This window comes from Crotalus tigris, unplaced genomic scaffold (assembly GCF_016545835.1).
Source record: "Crotalus tigris isolate CLP2741 ecotype Arizona unplaced genomic scaffold, ASM1654583v1 scf7180000023617.9722795, whole genome shotgun sequence".
Lineage (NCBI taxonomy): Eukaryota > Metazoa > Chordata > Lepidosauria > Squamata > Viperidae > Crotalus > Crotalus tigris.
The window spans coordinates 3808303-3833797 of NW_024100081.1; the positions used below are offsets into that span (position 1 = coordinate 3808303).

General features: G+C 37.5%; 1 protein-coding gene across 1 annotated transcript in view; it reads left to right on the forward strand.

The window, feature by feature from the left end:
• Positions 1–25495, forward strand: part of LRP8 (LDL receptor related protein 8) — a 204494-nt gene that overhangs the window by 9198 nt on the left and 169801 nt on the right. The window lies entirely within an intron of this gene.

Consider the following 25495-nt stretch of genomic DNA (forward strand, 5'->3'; position numbering starts at 1 on the left):
AGTGGTCATGGAAATAAATAAATCTCTTTGAAATGTCTTTTCAAGGTAATTGGCCTTAGATTGCATTTCATTCTGAAATGCATGTCTGAAGTTCCACAAAAAATAGGAATTATATTACTTGTGTAGTGTTTGCACTCACAGAAAGCTGTTTATGAAAGTGCTGTTCAGGTAAGGGCTGAGGATCCCAGTGTGGTTCTGTAAACTTAGATTTTTTGTTTGTTTGTTTGTTTCTACCTTCAGGACAGTCTTAGCTTATAGTTTTCTTGGTAATATTTTTAGAAGCAGTTGGCATTGCCTTCTTTCTAAGGCTGATATGATGTGACTGAACCAAAAACCAGTTGGTTTCTTGCTTAAGATGGGACTAGAACTCACCAATTCCCAGTTTCTAGCCCAGCACACTAAGCTTAGCTTTTTCATCCTGAGTGGCATTTCTAATCAGCTAGATGGCAGCATTTAGCTCACCTTGCTGAATCAGAAAAACTAACCTGGATCAAACATAGTTAATCCTTGGTAAGATCAGGGCTTTTTTTCTCATAGAACGCCCAGAACGGAGTTCCGGCACCTTTTTTGGATGGAACCTTGTAGGGTAGGCAAGGCAGGTTGTATGATGTGTGTGAGTTCGGGCACCTTTTTTTTTTTTTTTTTTTTTTTTAGAAAAAAAGCACTGGGTAAGATACCCATGGGGCTCTGCAGTGATTTGGATTTGAAAAAAAAAAAGTGTGTGGGAAAGTTCAAAGTGAACTCTTTAAAGTAGCCATGTCTTTTCCTGGTATTGTGCAGCTGCCCTCTGAAATTGCAGCACAATCTTTAAAGGCTTGTAGCAAGTGCTACATATGTACCAATAAACTCTCTGAAGTACCTTCTTCTCAGCTCTAAATGCTGCACAGCCCTAGTAGCTAGCATGTGACCAGGGCTGTTGACTAAACTGCTAAGTTGAAAAAGATTTCAGAAGGCTAATGTGGCAAACTACTTCAGGATTGTTCCCAAAAGAATTACAGGAAAACATTAACTGTTTGCAATCATCCAGAGTCTAAACTTGATATATATTAACTGCATTGCAATCAGTTAACTTCAAGTTCATTTCTAAACTTGACGTACATTTTTTTAAAAATGTTATTTACAGTATATTCATTATCACAGGCATTGTATACAGCTTTGGATATATTAGCATTGCAATTCCTAAAATTCCCAATCCATATGGCTAACAATTGGGAATTCTGGAGGCTACAAGATCCCAGGGTACAGAAAGTTGTGAATTGTGAATAATGGTTCACAATGGTTTCCTGCATGATCATATGTATGGATGAGGTAGAAAAGTCTTTGAAGAAGATGGGGGCCAACATGGAAAATATATTGATTGATAATCCTGTTCAGTTTGATCTATCCAGATGTCTTTGAGGAGCTTACTTTTTTTTCTGGCGGTAAGATACAAACTATTGTCCCTTGGTGGATGCTTGAAACGTCTCAGATTCTGTGTAGTGTACAGATGCTGTTTCTGCCTGAATGACCATCCATAACATAAATGCCTGTTTGCTATTTTCCTGCTATAAAAGGGATAAATTCAAGGCCAATTAATGTCCTCTTTTGATAGGATTGCTCATTTTTGTGGGAGATGATAGTCATAAATAGTAATTGGCTATTTATTCTAAAAATATTTGAATAAGCAAAATATTACAGGGGGAAAAATGTTTCATTTCATTTCATTCATTCATTTATTCTACCACACATCACTACACTATATTAGAATTTCCAAGCTGAAATGCTGATATTAATTGATTTTTAGAATACATTAGTGAATGTCACTAAACATGTTTCAATTTTACTTTATAACTATAGTGGTAGGGGTGGGATGTCTAAAAGAAACATATGAGTTGCAAGATTTATGTGGCCGTAAAATATCAGATATCTCATTATAGAACTGATTTATGGGCCATCAAGATGAATTTTATTCAGGATACTCTTTTCCAACTTGGTCTTTCAACAATGCACACTTCACTGCTGTAATTGTGTCCATGCTTCTTGCTGTTGGTTGTCCTCTTTTTCCTTTCATTTTCCCCAGTATCTAGGTCTTTTCATAATGTGTTTTGAATTATGATCATTTGAGCCTAGTCTTTTGGGTCTTGAATAATAACTCTGGATTGATTCTTTCTATTACCCATAGGTGTTTGTTTGGCCATTCATAATATCTTCTAGAATATCTCTAGTCAACTTCAGCATAAATATTTAAAAGCATCAACAATCTTTTTCCTGTTTATTCAAATGCAGTTTTTGCTTCCATAGGGTTTCAGAAGAAGCTGTTACTTGCACATTTCTAACTTCGTATAAATAGAAACATCAAAACATCTGAATATCTTTTAAAATGCCTCTTTCACTGCACATTTCTTCTAGTTCCCTACCAATGAAATTCATGACTTCAAAGCAATTTCTGATTCCTGATTTTCTTCTGGAAAATGTTAGGTTTATGCTCAAGTTCGTATCATAGAAAGTGGATGACTTTGTAATAGTCTAAGAGATATTCAGTCACTGATTCCATTGTATTCTTCCTGGCAATGAGATGCCATGTCCTTAATTTTTGTGTCCTGAATAGTAAACAGTAGGATCTTCTGATGAAAGTATCCAATTTCAGTCCATTTCAATTTTCTTATGACTATAATACTAGTGTGTAATTGATTCTTTTGATCTTCTACCAGGTTGAGCTTTTTCATGTTCATACTTCTTATATTCTGTGTTTCCACTGTAATTCTGTCTCAGTAGCTTCAGGTTTTCTTTTCCTGCATGGAGATATCAGCAACTAGACATCCCACAGTTTTTAATCTTGCTTTACATGTATGGCTCAGAAAAGGCCTGATGCTGCTTGCCTGGAAAATGAGAAAATATGGCCCCTTGAAAGCAAATATTACATTATGATGCTGACTTGCTGATCAGGGATTTGTATGGGGATCAAGATGGCTGGTTGGCAGGCTCAGGAATGCATTTTAAACTGTGCTCATAAGTCTCTTGGAATGTGGTAAATCGGAAGAAAACATTAAATAAAGATTTTTAGGAAATAAAGATTGTGATTAGAGAACATTATTACTTCTAGGTCTGTATTGGCTTGTATTGCTACTTGCTTAAACATTGTAAAGCAGGGGTTCTCAACCTTGGCAACTTTAAAACTTGTGGACTTCAACTCCCAGAATTCCTCAGCCAGCAAAGCTGGCTGAGGAATTCTGGGAGCTGAAGTCCACAAGTCTTAAAGTTGCCAAGGTTGAGAACCCCTGTTGTAAAGTGTGCTTTGTTAGAACAGATAAAACTCTTCATAGCCTTGAGGACTATTTTCATTTTGATTCATTTTTTTCCCTGGCACCAGGACCTGATTCCAACTCTCTTGGGTAGACTCCCAGACCTTTTCTGTGTATTTGAGAAGACATAAAAAGTGATGAGCCTAAACTTATTTCAGACATTTATGTAGAGTTCACTTCTTGAATGTTGATATAAATTTGAGGACAGGAAAGGGGAAACGTTGATTGTTTGAATGCTTGTGAAAAAGAAATGCACATTATAAACATTCTTTATTTTATTAAACAATGGTTGGAAGCCATTGCCTATGGTGTAGAAGATATAGGCAATTTAATGTAAAGTGGCCTCTTTAAAATGTTTGTTGCTTTGCATAAGATAGATGTTGCTAGTGTGTATAGACATTTTATGACTCTAATGCTGATGCGATGATCTGCAGTGTATAATACAGCAGATTAAAATGCCAGTTCAGCTTCAATAAATCACTCCTTTGTTGAAGAAAATGGAATTATAGTTGTTGCAAAAAATAAGGAAAAATATATACCCATTTAGGGAAGTTTCAGAATTGTGGTTTTTTTAAATGTATTATCACAAAAATCTGAATATTTTTCAGGTTTATAAACAGATTTGCTAGAATCACTGTCTGGCATTTTTCTGTTTAGATTTTTTTTTTTCTGGTAGTAGTACAGAGACTGTTTCTTCATTTTTATACAGTCTGGTTTGGAAGCCTCACTGCTTCAGACAGGAAAGCGGTACAGAGAGTGGTGAGAATGGCTGAAAAGATCATTGGCAGTTCCCTCCCTCCCATCCAGGACATAGCACAGAAGCGCTGCTTGAGCAGGGTCTGTAAGATTATCTGGGACACTAAACATACTCTTCACGACCTGTTTTCCTTATTACCTTCTGGCAGGAGGCTTCGTGGTATCCGAAGCAGAACATCCAGATTCAGCCATAGTTTCATTCCATACAGCATTAACCTTGCGAACTCTCAAGCTTCCTCCTTCCGTTATATTTTCAAGATGGACAGTGTTTAATATTTATTTGTTATGTATATGTAGGGATGCGGGTCTATCATATGTTGTATATAGTATGTTTAGCTGTGTGTCAGGTATGTGTTTCATTTTGAGAGAGGGCAACTAAATTTCATTTTTGATATGTGCTGTTGTGCCCACAGTAAAAAAATGACAATAAAGGTTATCTTATCTTATCTTATCTTATCTTATCTTATCTTATCATCTATCTTACCTTACCTTACCTTACCTTACCTTACCTTACCTTACCTTACCATATCATCTTATAATGCCATACAGTATTCAGGAACAATTTGCAGAATTGAGGGAGAAGACATGTTTTGCATTTATATGACATTTTTGGCCACATTCACTTTCTAAAAATCCATTAACTGTGGTAGAAAGTGGAGTCATAATAACTGAAATCTTTCTACTGTCCCTCCCCCAACATGCCTGTTCCTTCTTGGGATTGCTATCACCTCCAAAGCTGCTAATTCCCAGTAATTTTGGTAGATCTATGTATATTTTGATTCATTTCTTGTGGTACCCACTGAATCTTTGACCCTGGTGGGCTCAAGTGAGACTTACCTTATTAGTGGATTTGTAGGCAATCCCTTTATCATTATTTAGTATGGGTGCTGTAAACTACATGTTCTATTTTTAACAAACATACATAATATTATATCCCTAGTTTGGGGGCTGACACTTAGGTGACTTTGGTTGATTTTTAGAGACTGAGAAGGGTTAGTTCTGAATAATATTCAGTAGGAAGTTGCCAAGAAATCCCAGGGCTTTAGGCACTATTGGGCAGTGAAAAGGCAACCTGGAAAATGTACTTTGCCAAGAAAACAACTTGAATTTGTTCATCCCCACATTTCAGGGCATTTTTATAGACTACTTTATAAACTGCAATGGCAGACAAATGGAACTCCTCTTCTTTAATAAATTCAAGGTCAAAACACTTGGACGTGTTTGAGATGTAAGAAATAGATGATCCTTTGATTTATACTTTGCTGTAAAATTATGAAATTCAGATCTGGATTGGAATCCTAATACATAGATCGATAAGGAGTAAATATTCCCCAAGAAAATAAAAGAAAATTCCATTTTCAATGAAGAAGGGTCCTCTTGCATTTTTTTCTCTCTGTACATGCATGGAGAAGGGGGAAAACAAATGTATGTGCAGAGGTTCACCTCTAGATCTTGAACTTTAATGCTCATGCAAAAAAAAAAAAAAAAGATCAGCTGCGTACTTTATATTAACTGTAGTATGGATTTTCCCTTTTAAAATCCAAATCCTGAGTATTTATTTCCTTGATTATTTTTAAAATTGGTGTGGTATTCATTGGATTAGGCCTTTTTTTTTTTTTTGGCAGGGAAGCTTATTAAAAATGCCTTCCACCCCATTGTTGTCCAACAGAGCAGCGTTAGTCTATATGTCAATTCTGTCTTAGTTGTTTTGGGAGACTGCAATACTAAAAGGGTCTTTCCAAACTGCTTCTGCTGAACCTGTATGCTATCATTATGTCAGCTGCTAAGAGGGCTTGGCTGATTAAACTAGGATTAACGCTATTGTTCTCCCTGGGCTAATTCCTTCCAGATGTAATATCATTCAGCATGCCCCAAGGAACAGTTGAATGCCATAAGCTTCAGTCTACTGTGAATATCAATGGTCTGCCCTCCAAAGAATCAGCTGGTCTCTGTAGCTTATTGGAAGTGCAAAACTGCAGCCTGACCCTTTTATGATTTCCTAGAAATAGCCCTAACAGAAGGTCATGTATAGATGAATGAAAATCAGTCTCTTTCTCTGCTAACTGATGCCTTTCTATTGACCATTAGATGCAAGAAAATGCTTGTGCTAAGCCATAACTCATTAATGATTCACTAACGCCCTTAATACAGAAAAACCCAGATTCAGGCCTGGTAAGTAACTAAGGTTATGAAAGACACAAAATTTGAAACAATAACAACAACAACAACAACAAAACAACAACAACAACAATAATAATAAAGTTGGAAGGGACCTTGGAGGTTATCGAGTCCAACCCCCTGCTCAGGCAGGAAACCCTACCTACACCATTTCGGACAGATGGCTGTCCAGTCTCTTCTTAAAAACTTCCAGTGTTGGAGCATTCACCGCTTCTGGAGGCAGGTGGTTCCATTGGTTAATTGTTCTAACTGTCAGGAAGTTTCTCCTTAGTTATCAATATAGAAAATATTGAACTTAATTAGAGCAGTGGTCTGGGTTCAGATATTCCAAGTAGAAGCCAAATTCTTAGAAGCCAGCATAGGTTTGTTAAAAGCAGGGCATACATATTGCCTTCTTTGACTAAATTAGTGGAACATGGATGTGGTATAGTATACTTAGACTTCAGTAAGGCATTTGATAAAGTGGAGCCCAGCCTACTTCTTGGTAAGATAGAACAGTGTAGGATAGATAGTACCACCGTCAGATGGATTTGCAACTGGCTGTGTAGTCCTCAGTGGAATTACTTCTACATGGAGGGAAGCATGCAGTGGGGTATCTCAAAGTTCTGGCTTGGGCCCAGGGATCTTCAGTGTCTTCATAAATGACCTAGATGAGGGGATTTGCATCAAATGTGTAGATGATTCAAAACTAAGGGGAAGTACTAATACTTTGGAAGATAGACTCAAGATTCTCCAGGATCTTGACAGATATGTGCATTGAGCCCTATCCAACAAGATGCAGTTCACTGGTGAGAAGAGTAAGGTTGGGAGGAAAATCAAATGTACAGGTATAGAATAGATAATACCTGGCTCAACAGTAGCACCTCTGAAAGGGATCTAAGTATCCTGGTGAATCATCACTTACTTATGAATCACCAGTGTGCTGCAGCTGCCAAAAAAGCCAATATAATCCTAGGCTGCATCAACAGAAGGATAGCATCATTTGTAATGCTGCATCCAGTATCACCACCATACAAGAAAGATGCTGAGGCCTAGAAAGAATGCAGAGAAGAACAACAAAGGTGATAATAGGTCTGGAAATTAAATCATATGATGAATGGCTAAGGGAACTAGGTATGTTTAGTCTAAGGAAGAGAAGGCTCAAGGGAGGCATGATAGCAGGCTTCCAATACTTGAAGGGCTGTTACAGGGAACAAATTTATTCTCCATAGTACCTGAGGGCAGGACAAGAGCAGTGGGTAGAAGCTTCTCAGCGGAGATCCAACCTGGAAATAAGGAGGAATTTTCTGACAGAATGATTAATCAAACAAGAAAACCCAGTTCAAATTAGAATAGAATAGAGCTAGAAGGGACCTTGGAGGCCTTCTAGTCCAGCCCCCTGCTCAAGCAGGAGGACTTATGCCATCTCAGACAAGTGACTGTCTAGCCTCTTCTTAAAACATCTCCAGGGATGGAGCGCTCACGATTTGTGGAGGCAAACTGTTCCACTGGTTAATTGTCCTTACTGTCAGGAACTTTCTCCTTAATTCCAGGTTGCTTCTCTCTTTTGATCAGTTTCCAACCATTGTTTCTTATCCTGCCCTCTGGTGCTCTGGTGAACAACGTGACCCCCTCTCCCTTGTGGCAGCCTGTCAGATACTGGAATACTGCTACCATGTCTCCCTTATTTCTTCTTTTCTTTAGACTATTAGCCAAACCTAAGTCCTGCAGCCATTCTTCGTATGTTTTAGTCTCCAGGCCTTTGTTCAGCTTAGTTGCTCTTCTCTGATTTTTTTCCAAACTCTCAACATCTTTTTTGTGATATGGTGACCAAAATTGGCTGCAGTATTCCAGGTGTGGTCTTACTAGGGTTTTATAAAGGGGTATTAATACTTTGCGTGATCTTGATTCTACGCCTCTGTTTATACAACACAGGATTGTATTAGCTTTTTTGGCTGCTGCTGAACACTGCTGGCTCATAGTCACTAGGACTCCAAGGTCCCTCTCACAGTTACTGTTTTTAAGCCAGGTCTCGCCCAATCTGTACTTGCACCTTTGATTTTTCCTGCCTAAATGTAAAACTTTGCTTTTCTCCACATTGAAACTCATTTTGGTGGATGGGGCCCATTGTTCAAAGTCTTTCCTGACTTCATCTTTGCATATTCTGGCTGTCTGTTGATAATCGGCCTTAGTTATGTGCCCCTCTTTCCATTTTTTTGTATTTGTCCTTTTAGTCTTTCAGTTTGTCAGCGAGATCTTTGTGCAGCCATGTTGGTTTCTTCTTGAATTTCTTTTCTTTTTCAGTGGTATTGTGATGGTATGGGCTTTTATGATCACATTTTTCAGAGTTTCCCACACTACTTCTTTAGGATTTTCATCTGTGGGATCTTTCCTAGATTCTCTCTGAGTTTGTTAAAGTCAGCTCTTTTGAAGTTTAAGACACTGGTTGGGTTATTTTCTGTTGCTAGTGTTTGCATTATATTAAATTCCAGTATGATGTGATCACTTTCACCCAAGGTTCCAGCAACTTCAACTCCCTATATCACTTCTTCTCTATTAGTAAGAATTAAGTCGAGTATAGCTTTACATCTAGTTCCCTTCTTCACCTTTTGGGTGACAAAGTGCTTTCTACATACATTTGTTAACTGGTTAGCAAAAAGTTCATCTATTTCTTCCGATTGGTTGGGTGACCTGTAATATACACCTATGGCAATGTCACTTTTTTTCCTCTTTTATATTGACCCATATACATTCTGAGAGACTTTATCTTTGATCATGTGCATTTCTGTAGATATGTAGTGTTCTCTTACATATAGTACAACTCTCCCTCCTCTTTTTGTAGACCTGTTTCTTTTGAACAATTTGTATCCATCCATTAGTATATTCCATTCATGGGTTTCATCCCACCAAGTTTCTGGAATGCCAGCTATGTCATACCCTCCCTCCTGTACGATTGCTTCTAGTTCGCCCTGTTTGTTCCCCAAGCTTTGAGCTTTTATATATAAGCATTTAAGACTTTTATGCCTGTCTGTGGGTTTCCTGCATCTCTTGATTGTTGTTTGAGTTTTTCTTTTTTCTCATCACTGCCTACCTCATTATTTGATTTGTTTTCTTGGGATTTATGATTGGTTTAGGGTTCTAGAGATTCTGAAGATTGGTCACCCTTCCCCCTCAATTTTAGTTTAAAGTCCTCCTGATGAGTTGGGCAAATGTTTTCCCTGTTTTCGTGCCTTCTCTGCATATAATGAAAATCAATGTAGCTTGTTTTTCAATATGTTGCTTCAGATATTACAGAGTGTCCAACACATTTCTAATGTTGTCCTTTAACTGTTTTTTAGATAAAAGAACAGAACAGAATGACAGAGTTGGGACCTTGGAGGTCTTCTAGTCCAACCCCTTACTCAAGCAGGAAACCCTATTCCAATATCAGACAAATGGTTGTTCAGTCTCTACTTAAAAACCTCCAGTGTTGGAGCACCCACAACTTCTGGAGGCAGGTTGTTTCACTGATTAATTTTTCTGTCAGGAAATTCCTCCTTGGTTCTTGATTTGTTTCCATCCACTGCTTCTTTGTCTTGCCTTCAGATGCTTAGAGAATAGGTTGATCCCATCTAGATATAAAGATCCACATTGATTTTAGAATTACATATTTCTCAAGTTTGATTCTGGAGTTTGCCTCTGGGTTAACATTACTTTTTGAAGAGCCTTTTTCTGCTAAGCCTCATAGTTTAATATAATCAGTCATTGCAGTTGAAACATAAAATATGAATTAATCCCATTTATCACTGATCATCCTTTGATATATAGCTTTAAAATATACCCTGTAGTTAATTAATCACTATGGTATATAGATTAGGACTAATAATTAGGACTAATAATTAGGACTAATAATTAGGACTAATAATTCTGATAGGCTTAACTAGGCTTCGTTGTGCTGGTGGCTTCCTCCATAACTTCTTCCATTTAGTAGTGTCTGCCGTTGTGTTAAAGTGGAACAGCAAGATCAGCTAGAGTTCAGGGAGGAATGTCAAAATGCATAAATATTTCTTTTAACCTGTGTTAGTTTTGCTTATACAACTGGACCTGACTCTAAACTTGCTGCATGGTTTGTAGCATCAGATTCATCAAACCCCAGGGCATCTGGCATTCGTAAAAGCTTTTTATTCAAAAGCCTCTTCCATGACCAGGCTCACCTTCAATGCTAAATAATAGAATGATTAATATGTTTCTGACTCAGTGATATATGTTCCAAGAAAGAAAAGATTTTACAAAAACCTGCACTACCTATCTGGCCACAACTGCTATAAAATTCAGTGCTTCCTTATTGCTGTTAGAATTCAGGTGCATCTTGTGTTAACATTTGAATGGTGTATATATTATGTATCCACAGCTCTCACATTCCCTATATTAATATATGCACATGGAATAAGTTAACAGGCATCCAAACCTTGATTACAGTAATATACAGCTTAGTCCAGTTGCCGTGATTCAACTTCCAGACAACTCTACCCGGATGACTGAGAATCTTCATCAACATATTAGAGAAGGGTACTTCTCTAGAGAAGTATGATAGTTTCATACTGCAGCATTTGCTTTACTTCTAAACATGTTTTCTTTATTTATTTGATTTAAACAACTTTGGCTGGTCATTTCACTGTTGCAGTTCTATTCTAGATCTAATCCACAGCATCAGTGAACAGGATCAAGAAACACATTTTTTTCTGAAATGCTAGTTTAAATTGACAAGGGATCTTTCTGTATAACCAGACAGGTAATGCTGCTATTAAAAAGTGTAGTGCAATTATATCCAGAGTTATTTGGAAATTATTGTACTGTGGTCTAGTCCTGATATTCCTCCCCTCCCCTCCTCAAAAAAAAAATCTGTTGTTGGGAGGAAAGTAATAATAAGATTTGCCTGTGACATTGAGAACATTTACAAAAGGATGTTTTGTCCTTGTTTTGTTATTTTCAAAATCTAATCAGTTTCCATGATTAAATGAGAAAAGAATGTCCACTATTTTGTTCCCCTTTGCAAGTGGGAATTGCAAACAACAAAAGGAAACTGTTAGCCTATCCATCAAAATTTCCTCCAAGCCATGAAAATTAAAATCTGAAAGTTAGAAAATGTGTAATTATTTGACTTCCAAAATTTGCTTGGAGATAATAGATGAGACAGGAAATGTAAAATAATGTGATGTTGCATACAGACTGTCCTTTATTGATTGATCAATTGTCTCTTGGAAAGAGACGGTTCAATTTTAGATCAATGTTTGATGATCCTAGTAGATTTGTGACTGCTATTATGAAATGCTTGGTTCTTTGCATATTTGGAGAATTTGTAACAGAAAGAGTTTCCAATCAAAAGAGCCATTCTTTAATATGGAGCTAGTGGCATAGTTCAGTAACTAATCAGAAAGAATTTTGATAGCTGAATTCTTGATGATACAGCCAGATTTGGCAACATTGATTGATTTGTTTTCACTTAGCATAAAAATGTTCATTCAGCTATCACGGCTAGTTGTGGCAAAACAAAACACCAATCACTTAAGAGCTTTTTGTCCTTCTTAAGGTCTCCCTTCCTTCACTCAACCCTTCATAAAATATTCCACATTCAGTGAAAAATGAGAGGTTGAAAATGTGCAAGATACTCTGATTAGCTATCCTTGGTCGATAATTTGAAGTTGAGATGAAAATGATCTGATCAAAGTAATGAAAACAAGTTTGCCTGCACCCTCCTTTCATATACGTATGCAGCAATAAAGAGGTGGAGTTTTATCAGTGGGACTTTTCTTCATGCCCCCTCCGCCCATAGATGTCACTGGGTCTTCTGGGCTTCTAGGCAGGGGAGTCAAAATTGGCAAAATGCTTGCCACAGCATTAAATTGAATGCGGATCCTGCTGCTCACTCTCGTTCTAATGAGTGCCCCCAAATCTCATTCTAATAACCCAACAGAAGAGTTAAGTAGAACTCATTATAGGAAAAGCTTGTGGATAGCCACTTTGGGAAGGATGGTTTGGATTTAAAAAGGCTTCTTCTGATTAGCTATCAAGATAATTTCCACTAGAGTTCATTTATCTTCAAATGTATTCTTTACAGCTCTACCTCTATTTATTGCTGTCATGAAGCACTTTAATATTGATAAGCTAATGTGGATTTGAGCCATCACATCAAAGAATGAAATGTCTATTCTTACTGAGGAATATTTAAGTGTGTGTGTTTGTGTGTGTGTGTGATCTCTATCTAGACCAGTGGTTCTCAACCCGTGGGTCGGGACCCCATTTGGGGTCAAACGGCCATTTCACGGGGGTCGCCAAACAATGCAGTCAGCCATTTTTTCCCCCTTTTCCTTAGCTGTGCTACTCCCTTTTATTCTATTGGCTTTTGAAAGCCAATAGAATAGACTCTCTTGAACAGAGTCTAATTCTATTGGTTTTCAAAAGCCAATAGGAATTGTCCAGGCTGTCTCTGCCCTGCTGAGCCCGCCAAAAGTCCCATTCTGCAAACGGTGCTGCACCAGTTGAGTAGTCCTCGACTTACGACCGGTTGGGGGGGTCGCGGCATTAAAAAGGTTGAGAACCACTGATCTAGACCAACCGTATGCTCAGCCAGAATGTATAATTTAGACCAGGGGTAGGCAACCTTGGCATGGCTGGCTCAGGAATTCTGGGAATTGAAGTCCACAAGTCATAAAAAAGCCAAGGTTGCCTACCCCTGACTATTGATTGAAATCAGAAAGTTCTACGTTGTGAAAACCGAACAATCAAAACAATTCCTTTTCAATGTAGGCAAGTAGGAACTTGTATAAATTGAGCTTGATTAATCCTCTTGCCATTGCTTTCTCACAGGATTTTTTAACCAGCATGTAGCTCTTGGGGGTTTCTCATTTAAATGCTAATACTGTTTAGGGAGAATTGGCCAAGGTTGGCCATGTATTGAACTACAGCAACTATTGAACTACAGGTAGTCCTAGACCAGGGGTAGGCAACCTTGGCTCTTTTATGACTTGTGGAGTTCAACTCCCAGAATTCCTGAGCCAGCATAGCCATGAGATTAGAATTTGGACACTTGGCAACTGGCTTATATTTAGGATGGCTGCAGTATTTCTTTTGGGGGGGTGTGTCATGTGATCACCCTTTGTGCCCTTCTGACATGCGAAGTCAATGGGGAAGCCAGAATCACCTTACAACCTATTACTAACTTAACAGCTATAGCAGGGGTGTCAAACTGCCGGACCGTGGGCGGGATGCGTCATCCGGAAGCTGTGCCCACCCCATTGCCGGCAATGGCAAAACCGTCCCGATACGTTGCACGATGTCACATGACATCACGAGTTTGACACGTCTGAGTTATAGTGATTCACTTAACAACTGTGGCAGGAAAGATTGTAAAATGGGCAAAAGCCCACTTAACAAGTGTCCCATATAGCAATGGAAATTTTGAGCTCAGTTGTGGTTGTAAGTCGAGGATTCCTGTATTTACGTTTAGTTTTATGCCCTATTAATTGTTACTATGCTAAAAACACAACCTTTATTTGCTTTTGTCTCAGCTGAATAAAGGGAGACACTAAAAAAAGTTTCTGCTTGATCATAATTTCTTTTTTTAAACTAGAGAAAATAAAAAAGAGAGTAGACAGGACAATATAAAATATTCAGTAGCTGATATTCTGTGAATACGTTGTTTCTTAAAACCTTTTCCAGTTTTTTGTGGTAGACCAATAGCATCCCTATCCTTGCTTAAGTTCTGGGATGTTTTTCAAAGCAGGCAGAAAACTCAGACCAAGCCTGAAAAATGCATACAATTCTATAGCCAAAGACTTGGATAATGCATCTTACATTGCTTGTTTGCTCTCAGCTTTGTGCTATATCTCTCATTGGAAAAACCCAAGGCAAGATTTTTAAAAAAAAAAAATCTGCCCTGCTTTGAAATAAAAGAATAGCTCCCAATTCTCCCAGGATGTCCCAGATTACTTTAGTAATCAATAATTTTTTCCATTAACTTTTGAGACTCAGCCCACTCCCTTGGACCAGATCAAGTTATTCTACTTTAAGCGCTTATCATTTTTCTTTTAAATCATGTCCTAAAGGGCTTAGACTCCACTGACTTTTCTTCTTGATGTTAGCATCTCAGATGATTATTTGCTTGGGTAAAAGAACTAATTAAGTTGGTGGAACAGAGTTCTGGAACCTGCCCTGTGGTGCATTTGAATGTTTTGGGCTATTGAGACATCCCCCTGGGTATATTTGGCTTCTTCCCCTGCTTAATGCAGCAGAATTGCAGTGTTGTAAACAAATAGGCTTACCCCTATAGCAGCATTTTAAAAGGTGTTTGTGTACATTAAAAGTTCCTTTGGAACCAGGCCAGTTGAGCGCTGCCTGCGTTGTGCTTTTTCTCAGGGCTGGGGTATTGCCTCAGCACTTGGTTAAATGTTGGTGGGGGAGGGGGGCGGCAGGGGGGGGAGATGTGGGAGTTTGTGTCTCTGTAGTATTGGCGTTCAACTGATAGTAGGCAGCAGAGCTGTGATTTTTGCATTCTCGTCTCTTGCTTTTAAATCAAGAGCTTCTTTGTAGACATTGTAAAAGGAGAACTACGTTAGTACTATGGTGACTAAGAACCTAGGAGTCTGGTAGCAACCTTTTTTGCCTAACACATTTTATTACAAGCATAGGCTTTTAAAAACATTTTTTATTAAAATTTGTCAGTTGGACAAGTGCTGTCAACTCCTTGATTTTTAAACCAAGACACTTTGATTTGGCCCCTCAGGAGGCAGGAAATTCGTGGTAGAATAGTCTCCTCTGGTTTTTTTCTTCCTAGGGTAGTGTCCAATGGTAATCTACCATATTTTTTGTATGATCCATTTTTTGCTTTATAAAGAATTTGAAAAGTATTTTAAGTGGCCCCACTTTAACATATAAATTGCTTTGATTGGTAGAATAGAAAAAAGACATTTTCTGGCCCAATACATCCAGTTCCTTCTCCAGTTTCTCTGTATTTGCTTTGGATACCTGGGAACCATTGTTTTCTGTGAGAGAACAGGTTAGAGACAAATAAGTTTTATGTTCTTTCATGGGAATTTGCTTGCGAGCAACCCATGGGAACACCCAAGGATCAGCCATTGCCCACCCATCTTTCTCTCATCGTTAGGCATACGAAAGGAATATAATTAATATAAGGTTAGGCACAATAATGACAACATGTTTTCTTCAACGATATCCTATAATTAGGATAGCATAGGAATGAAAAAAAAAAAGGGATTACATCACAGAACACTAGGGCCTAGGATATTGCCCAAAATGGATAATTTAATCTGACATCTGAATGAGTCCTCTGCTCCTTCCTCTTCCAAGTGCGGTTCCACCCTTTTTGAGGGCTATGCCATAATTGTGCCCAATCTGGCGAATTTATCAGTTGCAATATAGTAAAGCAGGTTTCACACAGTTGGTTCTCGAGCCAGGCTCCAAACCTCCAAGTGCCTTATCTACCTAGTAACCACAGTGGAGTATTACTATAATATTATTATTGTATCCCATGGCCAAGATAGTAAGCTCCATCTGTCATCTATCTTTTAAAAAATATGACACTCTGACTCATTACAATTTACAAGTGGCATCATTCACAGATATTATTTCTTATTTCGATGACTGAAAGAAATGAACTTATTATTCTCTTATGTTTTAACTTGGATATATTTAAACATATTTGGGAAATAGGTGGGATCCAGTGACAATGCACCTCTGGCAGAAAAAATCTGCTAGGTCAGATTATAGTGTCCAGAATTATATTAAATTGGGGCCGAGCAACAATTTATGAGGGCCAGTGTGGCTCAATTATTTAAACCTAGGACCCCCCACTAGTGTCATGGCAGCATGAGTTGGCACAATTTTAGAATTCAATTAGCATCCCATGCAGTGCTTAAATGGAGGCAGTTATGGGAATGGGAAGGAAGAAGGGGCAGAATCAATGGGTGGTCTAAATAAGTCTTCTCTGTAATATTTTGGAAGTCAATAGAACTACTCAGAAATGTATAAGGCATGCAAGCTGAAAGCAATGATTGCTTATAAAGATAGCAGAGGGTGGATTTTAACATAGAAACAAGCTGTAAACTATACTGTTCAGTTTATAAAATTAAGTCATCGTAAACGGAATATCCTTTTTCCTTTGCCGACTAGAATGTGGAACTGGTGCCATCAGCTAAAGTACCTGCGTTATTTTTATAGGGAAATTAGTAGGCAGTGTCCCCAAACCTTTGGGCACCAAGGACCGGTTTTTCCGTGGACAGAAATTTTTCTGCGGAACCGAAGGGGGCGTTGTTTCACACGCTGCCTGCAACCGAGTGATGGGCTTTGTCTTGTTGCGCAGCCCTGTTTTCTGGCATGCCACGTACCGTGCCGTTCACAGACTGGAGGTTCCGGACCCCTGGTATAGAGAGAAGGGTCCCGGGCAATTTGGCAAAAGATTAATGGACCCCTAACCTAACATGGAAAGGGAAATATATGCTGACTATGGTAGATACGTATTCAGGATCCCTTGGGATTCCTCTAATACATTAGTAGGGAATCTAATGTTTTTAGAGCAAAACCCAGCAGAGTTCCATTAAAGGGTTAAATCTTCTGATAAGACCTTCTGGCAGATTATAAGAGATTTCATATCATTTGCTTGGTATGTATGCCTTTTTTTATTTTATGCTTTTAATATCTTGTTTGCTACATTTTAAACAATAAAGCTTAACATTTCCTTTTTCACTGGATGTTCATTATGTCTAGATCTAAAAAAACTACCAGTTGCTTGGGCACCTAATTATTGCACCTGACACTTGAACACAAATATGTCAATAGGGAGAAATTAACCCATGTTTTCCCTGAGTTTGCTTCTGGGTGAATCAATCTGTTATGCTGAGTGCTGCTTCTGAGACACATGGTATTTGGCTGCATTCGGGAGTGAACTTCTGAACAGTTTTTTTTTTTTTTTTTTATTGAAATTTTTTCAAAAGTTTTACAAATAAAAAATCCCAATCCACCCCACCCCCTCCCAACCACCCCACCCCCGCCCCGACTTTCCAGAACTGATAAGGATTATTTTAACAAATTTTTTAAAAATAACATTTGCAATTTATAAAATACTTAATATTAATAATAAACATCACAATAATAATATATATAATAATAATATACATAACATAAACTTTAAAATGAATATATATCTAAAAAAGAAAAAAAAAATAAATAAAAAGAGAGAGAGAGAGAAAGACAGAAAGAAGAAAGTAGACCGAAGAATAAAGCTATATATATAAAAAAAAATATATGAATATAATACATAAAAATGTATATATATAAAAAAAAGAAAAAGAAGAAAGAAAGAAAGAAAAAACAATCATTACAATTATAAAAGGCCTAGATAATATTTTTTCCAATCCAAATTATGTTGTCTAAAAATTATCCATTTTTTCCCATACCGCAAAAAATTTTTCTTTGAGATTGCTCATTTCAGAAAGCCGAAAAATCTTTGCCAAGGGTTTTCTGCAATACTAAACTTTATGAAACCATTCTTGTAAGTAGGCAAAGATTCCTTCTTCCAATATTTCTATTTAACAACCTAGCGGCTGTAATCAATTTAAACACAATATACCGCTCCTAAGTCATCACGTCAAGAGACAGTTTTGAACTTCTGTGGTTTCCTCTCTTCCGCTTCCTTTGATTTTTTGAAAAGTTTTCACTACTGTTTTTGTTTGTCTTTTTTTAGGTTGTTGCAAGCTTAGTTTGACATGTGAACCTCAAATTACTGTTATGTAAGAATAGCCTGCGGGTTTCTCAAGGTGGCCAACCGAGGTCCACCCAGTATTTGCAGGGAAAGGATGAGATCTCCATAATCTTTTATCATTGCCCCCACACTAGCATTTAGAGGGGTATTGTCCACAATTAGAGATAAATTAGGTTTATGGCTCATAGAATCCCTGGAAAAAATGTTTCTGTTGTGTGTTTTAATTCCTTCTGGTGGTAAATTTTCACTCTGATTTATGAAACAAGCTAGTTTAAAAACCATGAATTAAGGCAATTAGGCTACAGATCTGACAAATATTCAACTGACCTTAACAATCTTGAAAGATAGTAAAATTAGGAAAAAAATCCCAGGGCTAGGAAGGCAAAAACCAAAATGTCCCCCAGGAAGAAGGCACCAGCCACGACTTCCATTTTGTTTCCGCGATAACAAAATTACATAGTCACTAAGAATCAAGACTGAACTAAAAACTCTTTTTTTTTTTTTTTAATAAAGTGAACTGAGAAACGTAAGGGTTTTTCCAGCATGTGTACTAACCTCTAGTCTGGAGCGTTGTCCTGGAAATGTTTTCAAATATTTGACATAACATTTTGCAAAATAGTACTTCTAATAAGAGGAGATGATCTTGTCTCAAACCAGCACTTTTCTACAGAAGACCCATTGTCTATGTTGCCATGATATCTCAGAATAACCAGACTGCATGCACTTGTTTTATTTTATCTTACTGTGTCGCGCTTTCCATGGAGGAATTTATTTTCAGGATGGTCCTGTACAAACTATTTTATTATATTGTCTCGTTCAGAGTTCCCACTTTTCCAACCGTGCGGACCGGCAGGTGCGAGGGGAAGAGGGATGGTTGCGTATGAGCTGCTGGCAAGTATGCGTGTGCAGTCATTTGCACACGCAGCATTTTACCTCAGTGATGATGAAGAACGTGTCACATTTAGGAACCAATTTCCATGTTGGCTTGGTATTCTGGGAGTTGTAGTTCCAGGATCTGAAATGTGCCAGCTTATGGAAGGCTTTCATAAATTGTAATTGTTGAGAGTGAGGGCAACTGCTAGGGACAAAATGATAGCGTATCTAGTGGTTGGTGAGATTCTAGAAGGATTGTGGCATTTCTTGTCAGAAACTCATGTTGATAAATTATTCGTTGGTTTAGATTCACACATGAAACAAACTGGAAGATAATGCAACTTGGCCTGAAAGATAGCTTTTACCAGACATGACATATGTTCAGCATGTTTAGAAGAACCATTTTTGTAACAATTATAATCTACTGTAATTTTTAAAAGTCCCAAGCTTGATACAAAGTTTCTAGAATGACAAAAGCTACAAATATCTGTAAAACAATGAGGTAAATGGAGGCTAACACAATACCTGCTTCGTTCATGAATACATCTTCTGTACAGTGATTTTCCCCATTATGAGAAGACTCGCTACAGCACTGTTTTTATATCCAAAAATGATGCAAATCTTAAATTCTGCCTGTACTCAGTGGGACTAATTATGAACTGTTTGGATTAGTTTTGTTGAACTGATTACTTGGAAGTTTGCTTTCCTCAAATAATGCTTGTCTGGTCATATTTCTTTGGCCAATTACGAGACTTGTTTCATGCTTGCTATTTGAGTTCTAATTGACTCACTCCACTTGTTTTCTCTCATGACGATTTAATGAGCTATGCATTTTATCACAGATGTTTAATACTGTCAAGAGAGCTGTATTTTGATCATTTCCCTCCCTTTTGCCTAACTCATTTCATAGAATTTGACCTACAAAGACATTGGACTTTAGCAGAAAAGTCACTGCAGTTTGGCAATAGGTTCTTAATTTTTATTATTAAGAATATAGGCCAGTTCAGTATTAAAACAGGATATCCCAAACACTATTGTCATTATAATAAGTCCTTTCGAAAGGAATGCATTTGCACAACATAGATTTGCTTTGGTTTTGTTTGTAATATTATAGGAAAAAAAATACAGGATTCTTGATATCTGTTTAAGAAAGAATGTAACAAACTGTGAAATAAATTGCTATAAACCTCAGGCATTAAATTACACTAATTTCCTCTTGTGTTTGTGTAGACAATTATCACCACCTACAATTTGGGAAAAGTTTCATGACTTTTTTTTACTTCAGCTTTTAAAAAATGTTGTTTTTTTTAAAAAAACTAAGGATCCTTACTCAGAAGAAAGAAAGTGTTTTTGATTAATAAGTCTGAATAATCTTAAAAAATAAATCCATTCAGTTCTCATCTTTAGCAGAACTTTTTATTTGATGCTTTTATTGTGTGGTTTTAAAGGAAGCTTAGCCATAAGAGATGTGCTCCCGCAGCTGACCCTTGGCTATTGCCCAAAACTAAGCAAACTCAGCTGATTAGTACTGTAATAACAGTATTTTGAACTGCTTGAAAACTATTCGAATTTGATTCTTGATACATTTTGACGTGAAATGTTGTCCCCAGTACTCGGCCTTTGTTTGTACTTCCCCACTGCTAAGGAGATGGGAGAGCTGTGGGGAATGAACAGAAAATCACTATGCTATGGAAGGTTTGCTGACCTAGGAAAGGACGACAAACGTTCTCTTCCAGCCGAAACCAAAGGGTTATTTGTAAGTCACATGGGTTCTTGCGACACAGGCCTTTTTGTACTGTCGCATCTCCCAGAATGAATTAACACCAAGTACCGATGTACCACTGTATTTGAAATGAGACAGTACTAGGATCAAGTTGGAAAAACGTGCCAGAAATATGGAAAGATGTCCATGTCTAACTGGTTTCAATATTATTCTCTAAAATGATATGGCCTATTCATAGCAAATCCAAAGAATCAAACTTGAGTTTTCAAGGGAACATTTAAGCTTCAGAAAAATGTAGCTGATTGTCCTTATCCTTATACGAATCCTGTGAGTAAAATTTCCAAAACAGGGACTGGTGTAAACTATTAGCTAAAATGACTCCCATCTCCTTAAGGAGACCAGTATCAGCTACTCACAAGTAAGATAATTGCCTTGTATGGTAAAGCTGGCATTTTGCTTGGCTTCAGATTAAATTAACATTCCCAGTGACTACCTTTCTTCATTTTAAACTATATTCCTCTGTTCTGTAAAGAAAAAAAAACTGAACATAAACTGGAGCATTGTTAAAATTTTAAACAAAGAAATGGGGAAATGATGAAGCAAAACACAGGTTTTAAGACATTTTGTATATATTGGTAGGTAACTACTAGAAGCTCATAGTCTTCTTGATTATAGAATACGTTTTCTTTCTCTAAGAAGAGTTACCAGTTTCAGACTACAAATATCTGAATAACAATGTAAGGGCCGAAATGTTAGTATGTCACATTTTTTGTAATTTAGGATATAGTAGTCCTAATGTGCAGCCCCCTTTAAGAGAATGAAAGGTCATAGCTAGCTTCTCTCCCTGTAATTACAGTTTTCCTCCGCTTCTACCAAACAAGGGAGCAATGTTAGGACGTTATCTAAAAATAAACCTTCTCAGCCTGGAGTCTATTTTCTTACTACTTTTTGTTCCTGATTGATACTGGCAGACATTTGACAAACAGAGAATATAGATGCAAAAGTAGGAGGGTAAGTAGTCCTTTCCTTCATAGTTAAAAAAACAAGGATATTAGGTGATGAAGAGAATAATAATTTTGTAGCTCGGATTGACGTGCTAACAGATGCATAACACAAAATTCTACATACAGTTCAAAAGAGACAACCAAAAACCAAAAGAAAACAAAAAGATCAAGCACCACCTCACAGCAATCAATACCAAATGAGCAGAGGTCAACACAACAAGAATTAACATTAGACCAACAATCAAGAGGCAAGAATACCCCAATCAAGGGATTGCCAAACAAGCTAATAGTAAACAACAGCTCACTGAAAGACCATTCAAGACCATGTCTTGTGGCAAGCCACTATAACAAAAATGGGAGCAAACTCTACACTTTATTACACTGATTATGTTAATCTTTTGATAATAAAGCTCTTGCAAAAGACAAACAAACAAGCTCAGAAAGAGCCAAGTGATGCCACAATTATATTAGCTTGACAGCTTTTTGTGTAACCGTGTTTTCTAGCTTCTCAACCATTGTTCCCTAATAAAGATACTTTGTGGAAGGTAGCATGACTGCATTACGAGATTTTATGTTCTCCATTGTCCTCTTTCCCAACTCTGCAATTTAATAAGAAAGGTAACCAAGGCTAAATACTTTAAAGGGTTATTATGCTGGATCACTTTCATTTTGACAAATGGCAGTATATCAGGTTAGCTTAATAGAGGAGAAGGAATTTTTTAGAAATGAGTATCAAGTCTAATGGACAGTCCTTTGTATAAACAGGAATTGAAGGTTGGCGTATAAATCGGTCAAACTGTTGCCATCTCTGATAGATAGGTGGTAGTATATATGAATATATGTGCTGGGCTATAATTGTTTAAATTTTCTTTGCTAAGTACTCCTACTAGTTGTTATAAAAATATTCTTGTTAGCATGACCGTGTATTTAATCCTGTGACATTACTGCAGAGGGTGTTATATTGTGGTTTTGCAAAGTAAGAGCTTCAATTTATTAAACTGAATTCTAAATTACATATGTGGAAGATCCATGATCCAGGTGAGTTTTTGCAACTTTTCCCAAGCCCAGTTGGAAAACCACAAGCCACAGAACAAGTGCTGAGCACAAAGGGAAAACCTGGTCAACAAAACCCGGCTTAATCAAAGACTTAGTTTTGGTAGACGATTGTTAATTTCTCAGAGGTGGAAGAATGCTATACTACAAGGTTATGAGAAGATTTTGCCATAGAAGTCATTACAACCAGGAACTGAAGAGGCTTATGATAGGCTGATGTTCAAACATCCTTTTCTACTGTAGATCTCAGTAGGATCCTACCTAGTTATATCCTTTCTTCTGAGTAGAATTTTGCATTAATGATTCTGAGCTTTGACCAAAAATCTTGCCTTACAGTACTGCTTCTTTGGAGATCTCAAAGAAATTCTTATCACTTACTTAATCTCAAATGACCCCAAGGGTCTATAGACCGCTGACCAACCTTGGCAACATTCAGACTTTGTGGAACTTCAAACTCCCAGAATTCGCAGACAGCCATGATCTGTATCGACCCATGTGGCACGCGAGCCCGCCGCTTGTGGCACGCGAGCCATTGCTGGGGCCGAGCTGCTTCCTCCTCCTCTCCGCGCATGCATATCTGGAATAGGCAGAGGCTATAAAGGATCAACTTTCTGCGGAAGCAGCATTTGCTTTAACAGCTTGAGAGTGATGCACGAGTCGGAGTGGACAGCGAGCGATTGGCAAGCATCAAGCTTGACACTTGGGTGGCCACACCCACTCAGTGGCCACGCCCACCCGGCACCAGGAATGCATAAATGGTTTTGGGTTTGCAGTTTTGGGCACCTCGGGTCTCTTCTAAAAGGTTTTCGCCACACTGGTATAGACTGAGGTATATATACACTCAGAATTCTCATGAAATCTCTATACATGTCTATAAAGTAATTGAAGTTCCATGCTACATGCACAAAATCCATTATATGAGCTTTTATGACTAATGTACAAATAATTGTGTTTCGCAAGTTTGAAAAGATTTTTTCAAGGACTCGTGTATTATAACAATATTTATAACGATCCTCAGTACTCGATTGAGTACGTTAACTGATTAAAGTAAACGAACTGTTCAGTAAAAGCTCATCACAGTTGGCCTTATATATCTATGAGAATTGATGCAGTTAGGATTCAATACTGTAGAATATATATGGAACATAAGTGGCAAACTTAAATATGGTGAATTGCCCTTCCAGGAATGAAAGCAGTTGAGTGTCATCTTCTGAATCTAATTGACAACATCAGATCAACTAGAGCCAATACTTCTAGTTTCATGAGATCCAGCCCAGTGTTTTACCCTTTTTTCATTTTGAATTACATTATTATTTTTTAGCATCACAAGAGAAGTTTGGAAATCTATTTCTCCATTGTGAAAAGTAATGATTGCCTTTGATTGGCTCTCTGTTCTCTTCTAGGCATTGGGTGAAGAAGTTCACTGTGTCAGAACCAATGTTGTGCCTAGAAGGTTAAAAAAAAAAACAGTGACAGCCCTGATATTCATAAAAGGGCATTTGCGAAAGATTGGCATTCTGAGTTGTTTATGCTTAGATTATTTGTAGCTGCCTCTCCATGAAAACCCCTGCCAGAATGTTTTTCACTCATTTACAGGAAGCCAAATATACTGTCCCTGGTTTGATGGATGCAGGAGGCGTTCAGGCTCACATTTTTATTTTTCTGGAAAACTCCTAGCTCTGTTCTGATCCTTTCCATCTATTTGACCCTTTGAATAATTTCTATTAATTTGGAATGGTTTCTCTGCTCCTGATCTTTTTCCATCTTTTATTTGAATTCTTGCAGACAGAAGACCGTTCAACCCCTTCATTTTGGTACAGTAATCCTTACTGGAAAATTGGCTTTGCCCTCTTTTGCTGATGTTGTAGACCAAGCATATCTTGAGACTTCTAACTGAGAGATCTTATTTTAATTTGGGGAAATCACCTAGTTTTGTTGTGTCTAGTTGCAGTAGAGGACAGAGAGTCTTGGTGTACATAAAGCTTTATACAGTTTACAGAGCCTTTGTCTATGTAGTTTTCAAAGATCACACTCAAATGTTTTCACTTCCTGAAAGGGCCGTGTTTTATAATGTTAAGTTGTCACATACCAACATATGTTCCAATTATATGTCCGCATATTGCATAGTAACTGGCTACAATTCTTCATAGTACATAGTAATCCCAACTGTAGATGAGATTTTACAGAGCAGATCATTTATTCAATCATTTAGCTGTACTTCCCATCAATTACAGAAGGTGTTATAATATTGTTTTATAATCACAGTCCTTGAAAGTTTTCAAACTTGCTAAAAAGGACTTCATTGTGAGAGTCCACACCTGCATTGTGTTGCGATTCCGATGTGGGTGGGTAGCCTGGAATCATCTACTTTCCTCACTTTAAATTATCTGCAGGATAATTAGAAGTTACAGTGAATGGAGCCATGTCTCCCCATCCTAAAAAAATAAAAAAAAAACCATTAGAGTATAATGGAGTCATCATAAATCTTGGTCAATAGCAGTGTATAGTGTGCAATTATCCCAAAGCATTATGGAAATCTACACTGACAAGATTGAGAACAGGATGTAAAAAATAATCTAATAATCCTAATAGAGATTCGAATACTTTTCAGCAATCTCTGTCTGAAAAGAATGGCAACAAACAGTCTCCTGAAGAATTAAGAGCTTTAGTACACTTGCAGTAAATTCACAGTTTTGTGTGAATTTGTGAGAAATGATTAGAAATTACTGCAAGTGCTGGACAACCAGTCCTGTATCCAGATTTTAGAATTTTTTTTTAAGTGTAGGGTTTTACAAATGAGCATTCTGCTTTTCCCACCTGAGGTTTTAATATGGATTTCTGACGGAGACTCAAAGGTGTTTTTCTCCCCAATTACTCAGCACTCCTGATATCT